This window comes from Corvus cornix, chromosome 4, assembly GCF_000738735.6.
Source record: "Corvus cornix cornix isolate S_Up_H32 chromosome 4, ASM73873v5, whole genome shotgun sequence".
In the NCBI taxonomy this organism is placed as follows: domain Eukaryota; kingdom Metazoa; phylum Chordata; class Aves; order Passeriformes; family Corvidae; genus Corvus; species Corvus cornix.
In genome coordinates this window covers 54,814,051-54,823,494 of record NC_046334.1, presented here as the reverse complement: position 1 = coordinate 54,823,494, position 9,444 = coordinate 54,814,051, and the positions used below count along the sequence as shown (strand labels likewise).

Genomic DNA, 9,444 nt, shown 5'->3' with positions numbered 1-9,444 from the left:
TAACTCCTTGAATCTCAGGCCAAGGCTAAAATTCTTTTAGTGAAGCTCGTTCTGCCTCATGGAGTTAATATTGTGGCAGAAATGCTTTAGCATCCAGACTGTTCTAATTTAAAACAGAAAAAATAAAGATAAGATAGAGGTTATCTCACAAAACACATCTTGCAATTCCTGCAAACCAAAGCCCACAAAAAAACCCTATGCATTTTCTTATCTTTGAAGAATTTACTGTATCACCAGGATCTATGGACTAGACTAAGCATGTGCAGGTTACACCCTGAACCTCCAGGCCTGTGAGATTTCATTCCTACTGGCAAGTTGTAAACCCTTTGAGGAGGATTAGATCTGCACATCTCACCCTGTTCATTAGAGCTAGTACATGTTTCTGTGTGGCAACAGATCACAGTAAAGCTGGATTTGCTGGGGGCTGGGGGTGAGGACCAGCTCCTACACTACCAGCAGAGAGCACCTCAGCCTCCTTCCCCTCCATCCCTCTGCCTGCCTCTCCTTGTAGATCACAGTTTGCACTCCTGTCCTTGCAGACTGGAGCCTCACTGTCAGATGCGCAGTTACTGGGCTTAGTGCCGCTGCTGTGCCATTCCCTGGGCCTGCCAGCTCTTCCTCATCACTGAGCTGTGAACCCCAGTTTGTTCCCAAAGGATGGTGTCCCTTGATGTGTGTTGGCACATTGTGCTGGGACAACTGCATGGGGTGAGCAGCACTGACGTGCTGGGCTGTTCCTGCGTCCTTTGGAGCAGCAGCTGCACCTGGAGCAGTGTGAGTCCTGTGGCTGCTCCCACCCACCACGAATTCCCTTCTGTTGGCAGTGCCAGAGACCTGCGGCTGTGGTACTCGGGCAGCCCTGGGAGGAGGTGAGGCATGGGCAGAGGGAGGAGGAAGGGGTTTGGTGGTGGAGTTCTCTGCACTGAAGGTGGTCTGAGGGGTCCAGTTCAAAGCAAAACATCCCAGCAAGGACTGTGGCTAGAGCAGGAATGTTTCCATCATTTCCCTGAAGCTTGTGTAACCCCAAATATTGTGTCAAACCGTAGCAGCAGGAGCTGGGATGCTGCAGGCAGCCTGACCTGGAGACCAAGGGGCCACTGGGAGTCAGAGGAAGCTGCTCCACTGTTGGAGATGATATGATGCTGTCACCTGACTGAAAGGTGGCACATTTTGAAGAATTCAGCAGGAAGTTTGTCAGCCATTTCAAACTGGCCACCCCAATGTTCCTGTGCTTACTGTCCTGGATAAAACTGCTACTAAAACGCTTCTTTTAAGAAAGTATTTCAAGGACAGAAAATTCTCAGAAATGGTTGTTCAAATGGGCATCTGCCTGTCCTCCCTTTCAAAGGACAATTTGAAGCTCAGAACCACCTGAAACAGGAAATTTTAAAACAAAGATTGCAGAGATGTGTCAGTATCTCATGTAAGGTATGGTACCTGTCCCAGGCTACATTATCTTGTCCTTCACCAGAAATTGCTCTCAACCATTTATAGCTATCTTAATCTTACATGTTCAACATGCATCTTATGTCTTCGACAGATTGATTCCCTTTAATGTGAAATGCACTATGCAAACATCAGATATTATTATACTATTATCAGGCATAATTAGCCTTATGTATTTTGTTTACAGGTTACACTAAAGGTGCTGGAAACTATTCTATATGCATCCTGAACAGATCATGCTGGCTTTGCATTAATGCCATTTTATGGTCTGCTTTAATTTTCAAAGTGCAAGACCAGTAGCTGAATCTGCCACACAGTAAATCCGACACCTTTCAGAAATGGTGGGACTAAGAAACAGAGTCAGTGACTTTCCAGAGGAAATACCAGTAAGTCAGTAAAAGAGAAACAATAGCATACTTGATGTTACAAATAAATGGCATGTAAAAGCTATTTCTCCTTCATGCTACACTTTGGTGTGATGGCTTGCTGTCTTCATCTCTGGAATCTCCACCTACGTAAGAGCGCTTCCAGCTTTGCAGGCAAGAGCAAGACACATCACACATGTGAAAGACACGCTGCAACTGGTGCCAATGTTTATGTGGACTACTTCTAAGTGCAAAAGGGGAGTTGGATCGACCCTTGTTTGTGTGTGCAATCATCCTGTAAACTCTACTGGAAACCTTGGCAGTTTGCTGTGTTCTCGTTTTCCCATTTTCCAGGGCTTGCGCTTCATGACACTATTTATTCACTCCTGAGAAATAGCCATGTGTTTCCCAAGGCACCACATCTAGAAACTGATGCTCAGTTGCTGCCAGGACTCTGTTGTGTACTTGTTGGAGTGTGTATTTATCATCCTTGAGGGAGCAGGGACATGTCCAGGTCCCTGAGCACAGATGTGCAGCTCTGTACCATCCACATCCCATCACTGCTTGTCTTGGTAGACTGTGGTTTGCAGTGGGTGCCTCAGACAGGCTTTCATCCCATGCACAGTGTTGTCTGTTGCCCTTAATGCACCTGGGCTGAAAAAGAATCCTGGTTGATATTCCTGATGCTAAGTTTCAGTGAAAAGAACAGCTGCAAGCATGGAACAATTAAATCTGATCAAAGGCTTCAGTCTGTGGAAAAGTCATAGATAGTAATTATTCTGAAATGTCTGACTATCTCTGAATATCACAAGCTCTATATTTCATCCTTTTTTTTTTTTATTCAACAGTATTTTTCAAATAAGAGCCAAACTCACCTAATAAGGAGACAATGTGCTCTGTGGCATATGACATGTGCAAACCCTTGCTGTGACTGACAGGGGAGAAGGCTGGTAAGTCAAATCTTACTTCTTGGAACCAGTAACAGTTTACAAGGCCTATGGAGACAGAGCTGACAAAAAATAGCAGACCGATCCAAGCGTGGTGTGAGGATCAAGGACAGCACGTAACGTACTGTAAATGGGCTATACATTATTTATAAAAATTAGCATAAAGTTACAGTTTTACAACTCTGAAAGTCTTGAGTTACACATCAGCTGTAACAGAAGCACCTCTTTAAATCTTAATATATGCAAAATGACACTTGTTACCTTCAGGTTTAAAAAAAAAAGTTCTTCCAGTACAATTAAGAAGCAGTTCTTGTCTTCTTGCTGAGCTAATTTATGCTTGTTACTTAAACAAAGAAACACTTAATTTTAAAGTAATGGAAGTCATAGGTTTGCAATAGTATAATTTTTATTGAAAGTGCAGAAACTTCAGTGAAAATGCATTAACTGATTATTAAGACTGTGTTTCTGCAAACTGATAGAGATACTTAGCAAGACTTAAAAGCAAGAAGTTAGTTAGGTCACATTATGCCAGAAAATTCCAGCTTATCAGTAAGTGTAATATTTGGGTCTAAGTTTGAAGAGGCCTTAAAGAACAGCCAAAATATATAGCCAGCAGTTTGTGAATTAATTTTTTAGAGAGATAAAATTATATTTTTCTGTGCAGAGGAATTGTTCATAATGCTTTTAAAAGCTAACACGATCCACTCTTTAAAGTAAGAAGATGGTCTTTGCTGTAGTATTTCCTCTTTGGACTTGAGCAACTAGCCAAAGTTTAGATTTGTTTCCTTTAGGAAAGATCGCTAATGATGTATTCAGATGTCCTTGAAGTATCTCTCTGTATTTCTAAGAAATGTTCAAATTCCTGTTGCATGAATTCAGCTTAAGAACAGGACAGAGAATATTTTGCTGTGAATTTTGGCTGGCATTTTTCTGCCATCATTGAGCCCAAAGGTTTGGATATTTATTTAATACCTTTGAGTTCTGCTTTGCAATACTCAGTAGGAAAAGCAGTACCTTAAGGGGACTTATAAAGAGGAGGGAGAGGGATTTTTTGTAAGTGCAGAGTGACAGGACAATGGGCAATGGTTTTAAACTGAAACAGGGCAGGTCTACATTAAATGTTATGAAGAAATTCTTTCCTATGAGGGTGGTGAGGTGCTTTAACAGGTTGTCCAGAGAATCTGTGGATGCCTCATCCCTGGAGGTGCTCAAGGTCAGGTTGGATGGGGCTTTAAGAAACAGGGTCTAATGAAAGGTATCCCTGCCCAGGGCAGAGAGGTGGGAACTAGGCAATCTTTAAGGTCCCTTCCAAGTCAAGCCATTCTATGATTCTGTGATTTTCCATATAAAGAGACTCAACTGCAATAAAAGCACATCACTTTCTGTTCTTTAAGGGAAACAAACAGCAAAAACCCTGCACAAGACAAAATTGCTTTCTCTTTTGGGTTCCTTTTCAGGTTTGCCTTGTGTCTATTACAGCTCTCCTTTGTAAAAGCAAGTATTGGTCTTCTTACTCCATTAACTACCCCTTATAAAGCTAAAAATATTTGTGTAAAAGGATGAACTGTAAACAATTAAAAAGCAGCTACTGCCTGCATGCCTTGGTCAATATAATGCCTTACACATACATTTACATTTCTGAGTCAATAGGAATGGTAATTGTGTGTTAATAGTAGATTTCATCCTTCAAAAGTTTAAAAGAAGCTGTGTCTTCTTAGTCTAGTGAAGTCACTCATTGCATACATCTTGAAGGCAGTCACCTGAAGTTTATAGAAAGTCCTGGGGATAGTATTTAAAGAAAAAAAGCCTTGCATTTCTTCATGTGTGACTTAAGGCTGAGGACTGTTATCCAATTTATACTGCAAGGAGAGTGGGAATGGTTCTTGCACAATGTAAAATGTCATGTTTCCAAGAATAAAATCCTCCAAAAGAATCCACAGTTTTAATGGTTGACAGCAGGACTGGATCAAAACTGTTTATGTGGCATCACTGAGAGAAGTTGCTGTGAAAGAAGGAGACAATTTTTATGATGTTTGGCACACTCCTAATTGCAGGATCTCACAACTATGCAGCAAGACTAGTTTGCCTAATGCAGTAAGAAAATTACTGCAGTGCTCATACAGGAGAGGGTTGTCCTCACACCTGACTTAACTTGGATTGCTTTCCTGATTATCCCGGCATAGAATAGAATATCCTGGAATAGAATAGAATAGAATAGAATAGAATAGAATAGAATAGAATAGAATAGAATAGAATAGAATAGACTCAGTTGGAAGAGACCTACAATAATCATCTAGTCCAACTGCCTGACCAATTCAGGGCTGACCAAAAGTCAAAGCATGTTGTTAGGGGCATTGTCCACATGTCTCCCAAACACTGACAGGCCTCGGGCATTGACCACCTCTCTAGGAAGTCTGATCTGGGGTTTGACCATCTTTTGGTAAAGAAATTACTCCATATGTCCGGTCTAAACCTTTCCTGGTGCACCTTTGAACCATTCCCATGTGTCCTATCCCTGGATCCCAAGGAGAAGGGATCAGCTCGCTCTTTCTATTTGCTTCCCCTCTTCAGGAAGCTGCAGAGAGCAATGAAGTCACCCCTCATCCTCCTTTTCTCCTAAGTGGACAAACCCAGAGTCATCAGCAGCTCCTCACAGGACATTCCTTCCAGCCTTTCACCATCTTTGTTGCCCTTCTCCAGACACATTCAAAGACCTTTGTATTAGATGATAATCACGGGCAGTTACTTATGAACTATAGATTAAGGAAAGTTACTGTATTTGATATTTATTAAATACCAGTTGTTTTGATTTTGGTGATAATTTTGCAGATCTAGTTTAATGACCTGTACAGAATTAGTGAGTTGGACAATTAGTTGTATGGAAAGTAAGTTCAAAGAAAAGAGATTTGTTCTCTTACCTTGTGCCAGCAGATTGCCTTTAGGTAAGTCACTTAGAGTTGTCCAAAAGCTCTTTCATGCATGAAGGCTCAGAAAGGAGATACTGTCAAACATTTTGCAACAATAAGCACAGAACAGTGTCATTGAAGAAATAATTTGTAAGTTTTCACCTGTAGTTTGAGGTGTTTAATACTTTATTTGGAATATACATTTTTTGTACAGAGTTAGTGCATATGGCCTTTGAATGAGTAGTGTGTTCTTGGGAGACTATTTTGTCAAAAATCCTCATTTTATGTCCTCAAATCTGTCTTTTTGGCAGAACTCATTTTGGGAGAAGATAAGTAAGTGTGGCTGTGGAACCTGAGCAGCTGCTCCATAGGCAGCATGTGGAGGCCAGCAGGCTGCACAACGCAGGCGCAGAAGGAGTGCACAGCTGGGAAAGGTGAGATGAAGCTTCTCATCTCTGCAGACATGCTCAGCTGGCTGCCAGTAATTATACTTGCTTGTCCTGCTACCAGCAACACCATGCCCAGTGTCAGCCCAGAGATAACAAATCAAGTAGGAAAAAAACAATGGATTTCTTAAAATTAAATGTATCTTTAAACTGTCTGTGAACGATAAAGGAGCCAACACCACTTACTTTTCCAAAGCACTTGTATCTGTAAATTAAGGTTTGCCTAAGAGTGTGAATATTATTATTTATTTAAGAGCTCTCACATTTCCCTTCACTTCTTCTCCTCCTCTTCCCTGTTCCTTGTTTGTTGGGAAGATGCTATGTGCATTCATGGATATGTGTCCAAAGTGGGAGGCAACCAGAGGCTGCTATATTAGAATATAGATTGGTTGACAGAGTGAAAAGGAGTGGGGAAAGAGGGGTGTGGTGTCGGGGCAAGGTAAGGGGAGAGACTACAAAAAGTGTAAGGAAAGGTTAGCAGGAGGGGAATAATATTGGGTTTCTTTGGTGATTAAAAATTTCTGATGCCAAAGCATCACCATATCTTTGTTTTGGAGATTGTTTTTTAATGAATTATTTTAACCTTTAGTTAAACCTTTTAGTTATACACCCCAGACAAGAAGTAAAAGTTTAGAACAGCTATGGTAAGCACAGTTTTAAAAATTTTTCTGGGATTTAGTGGTCAAAGCAAATGATATGATCCACATTTTTGGCATTCTTGCTGAAATCAAATGCAGGCTACTGTTGGTGTTATTTTTTCACATGCCCTGTTTTAGCCTGTGCCTTGTTGCCTCTGGCCATGCCTCCCCTGGAAGAGAGTCAGAAGCTGTGGTGCCTGATTGCTGCAGGGGTAAGCAGAGCTGCCCCTGCTCTGAACCCCTCACCCCAATGTCTGGACTGCAGGCTCCATAAGAGCAGTCCCTTACATGTCAGCAAATGTTGAGAACGGTGTATCTTAGTAGCAAAACATCAACTAAATAGGACGTTAAAATAAGATACTTCAAGAACAATAAAAACAATTGTAATAAGTGGCTTTAATGAAAACACAGCTATCATGGAAAATATGAACAGAATAACCCCCTTAACTCATGTCCCAAGGATGCATTTGTACTGACAAAAAAATTTGAGACTGGGTGGTAATGAGAATAAAGTCATTTTATACTGAAAGAGCTGCTCAGTTATTACAAGATCAAAAGAGAGTTTCTCTTTCCTTTCAAACACTTCTATTCATCTAAACTTGTTTGCCATATTATTGCTTCATAAAACCTATTTCTCCTGTGTTGAAGTATTTCTTTTCCTTTGTATGTCTGAAAGCGTTTCCTGTAGTTTTTCTCTTTGTGACTCCTTCAATTCACATTTTATTTCCGCCTTCCATTCCTGGCATTAGTTCTGTTGAATGCTGTCTCTTTATGACTTTATTCATTACTCAGTCCTGGAAGTATATTAACTACTGTAACTCCATTAATTTTTTTGCCTATCACTCGTGTAAGATGAAATGCACAGTATTGTAACACAGAACCTTGTGATAGGATCCAGCTTCTTTATGCATTAAATTAGATGTTTTCTTACTCCTGTCAAAGTAGATTTAGGAATTATTCTTTACTATTCCCAACTATAGCAGAAATACTGGGGAAAAAAAAGTTCTGAGTATGAATTGCAGTAATAGCCACCTAAAGCAGAAGAGTACAGGGTAGCTAAAAGCCAATTATTTCCTTCAAAGACAATTTTCCTCTTCTTAATGGAAAAAAAAATTAATTAGTGAACAGGAAAGTTGTAGCACTTACCCTCTGTTCCAAAATCAAAGCATCCTATATAATGCCAGGCTCAAAGTCTGCTACAAATACTGTTTCTAAATAAATACCCAGCTGTGTACCAATATGGAAGTTCATACTCACAAAACACATCTGACTGGGTATTTTCATTAATAAACTTCACTGCTAAAATGTCTATAGGCAGAATACTTTTCAGACAATAGATAAGGCTGAGACTTAAATTTTTCCAGGTAACTACACAAACAAGGAAAATGTTCTTCAGCTGAATGAGTGTAAGTCCTTAACCAAGTAACTCTTTTGGCTATAATTCCTATTGAAATCAGCACTGGCCTCTCTCTTTAATGGTCTGGGCTTTGTGTTTTACATATCCGTAGAGGGAAGGCTGACTTACACTCATGTTGTTCCCAAATGTAGACAACTAGATTTGTTCAAGGTTTCTGAACAAGATAAAATAGACACTGTTGTTTCCAAATGATGGAAACAATACCTGTTCTCTTCAGTAAAGAGCCATATGGTGGTTTTCTAGATTCCCACCTTTTTGAATGTACATTGTTTAGGTGTGCATTCTTTGAATTTGTGGAATATTGAGAATTAAATTAAAATGTAAGAGAGAGAGAGAGTTTCTCTCCTGATGTTAGCTGAGAGCCATGCTCATGTATGCCGTCTTTTGAATCTGTGCAAACCTCGTCATGTGAGTATTACTGTTAGTGAATATGTATCTTGGACAGCACTGACACCTTTGCAGGATAAATGGCCATTTCTTTTACTTCTCTTTAATTATTTTTATTTTAGTTGTGACTTAAGGGCACTTGGTTTACTGTACTAGGGCCTGGGTCTTAAAGACGGATGGGGTTGACACTTGCCCAGCAGGTATCCCTTTTGTGGGGGAGATCTGTAAGAGAGCTTGTAGCACAGATGTCTGTTCTGTAGATATATTTCTTGTCTGTGTCATAACTTCTTGCAACATGTAACAGTGATTGGACAGAGTTCACCCCTCACAGGATTTGCCCATGCGAGGAATTTTTTCTTTTTCTGTATTTAAGACATTTTCTGTGTTTGCACTTCCTGCTAAATGCTGGACTTTCACAGGTATTATTCCAAATAGCTGCAGAGTAATCCAGCACCTCTGTTAGGGGAAACCAGGACCCTTGAAATTTGCTTTCTTGCTTTATGACGTGTTTCCTATCCAAAATATTCTTTTTTAATTAGGTCAGTTTTTTCAAAGTAAACTCTGAAGTGGGAAGATAGAGCATTGCCTTATACTTCTTGAGCAGCAGCAGCATCTTTTGAATGTGTGCCAGATACATGACAGGCACTCTGGACTATCACTCTGACTGCCCTGGTGTTCTGGGAAGAACATGAGCCTCTTCTCCTTTGATTTTGAATGAAGGGAAAACTTCTGGGACAAATAACACCCACCTTCAACCCTTGTGACAAGCTTCTTATGGAGGCTCTTCCAGAGTGACTCTGCAGAAGATTCACCCTGGACTTCCAAAGACAGATTGTAGATTGTCTGCCTTTGTGTGAGTGAGTGTTTTTTCGTTCCTAAAGTTTTTTCTTTA

The 9,444-nt window shown here is 40.4% G+C and overlaps 1 long non-coding RNA gene across 1 annotated transcript; it reads left to right on the top strand.

The window, feature by feature from the left end:
- Positions 1-1,384: 1,384 nt before the first annotated feature.
- On the top strand, positions 1,385-6,297 carry LOC120409921. The gene is made up of 3 exons (XR_005601794.1): positions 1,385-1,832; positions 2,660-2,761; positions 5,976-6,297. It is a non-coding gene; the product is annotated as an uncharacterized LOC120409921 (long non-coding RNA).
- Positions 6,298-9,444: the final 3,147 nt, after the last annotated feature.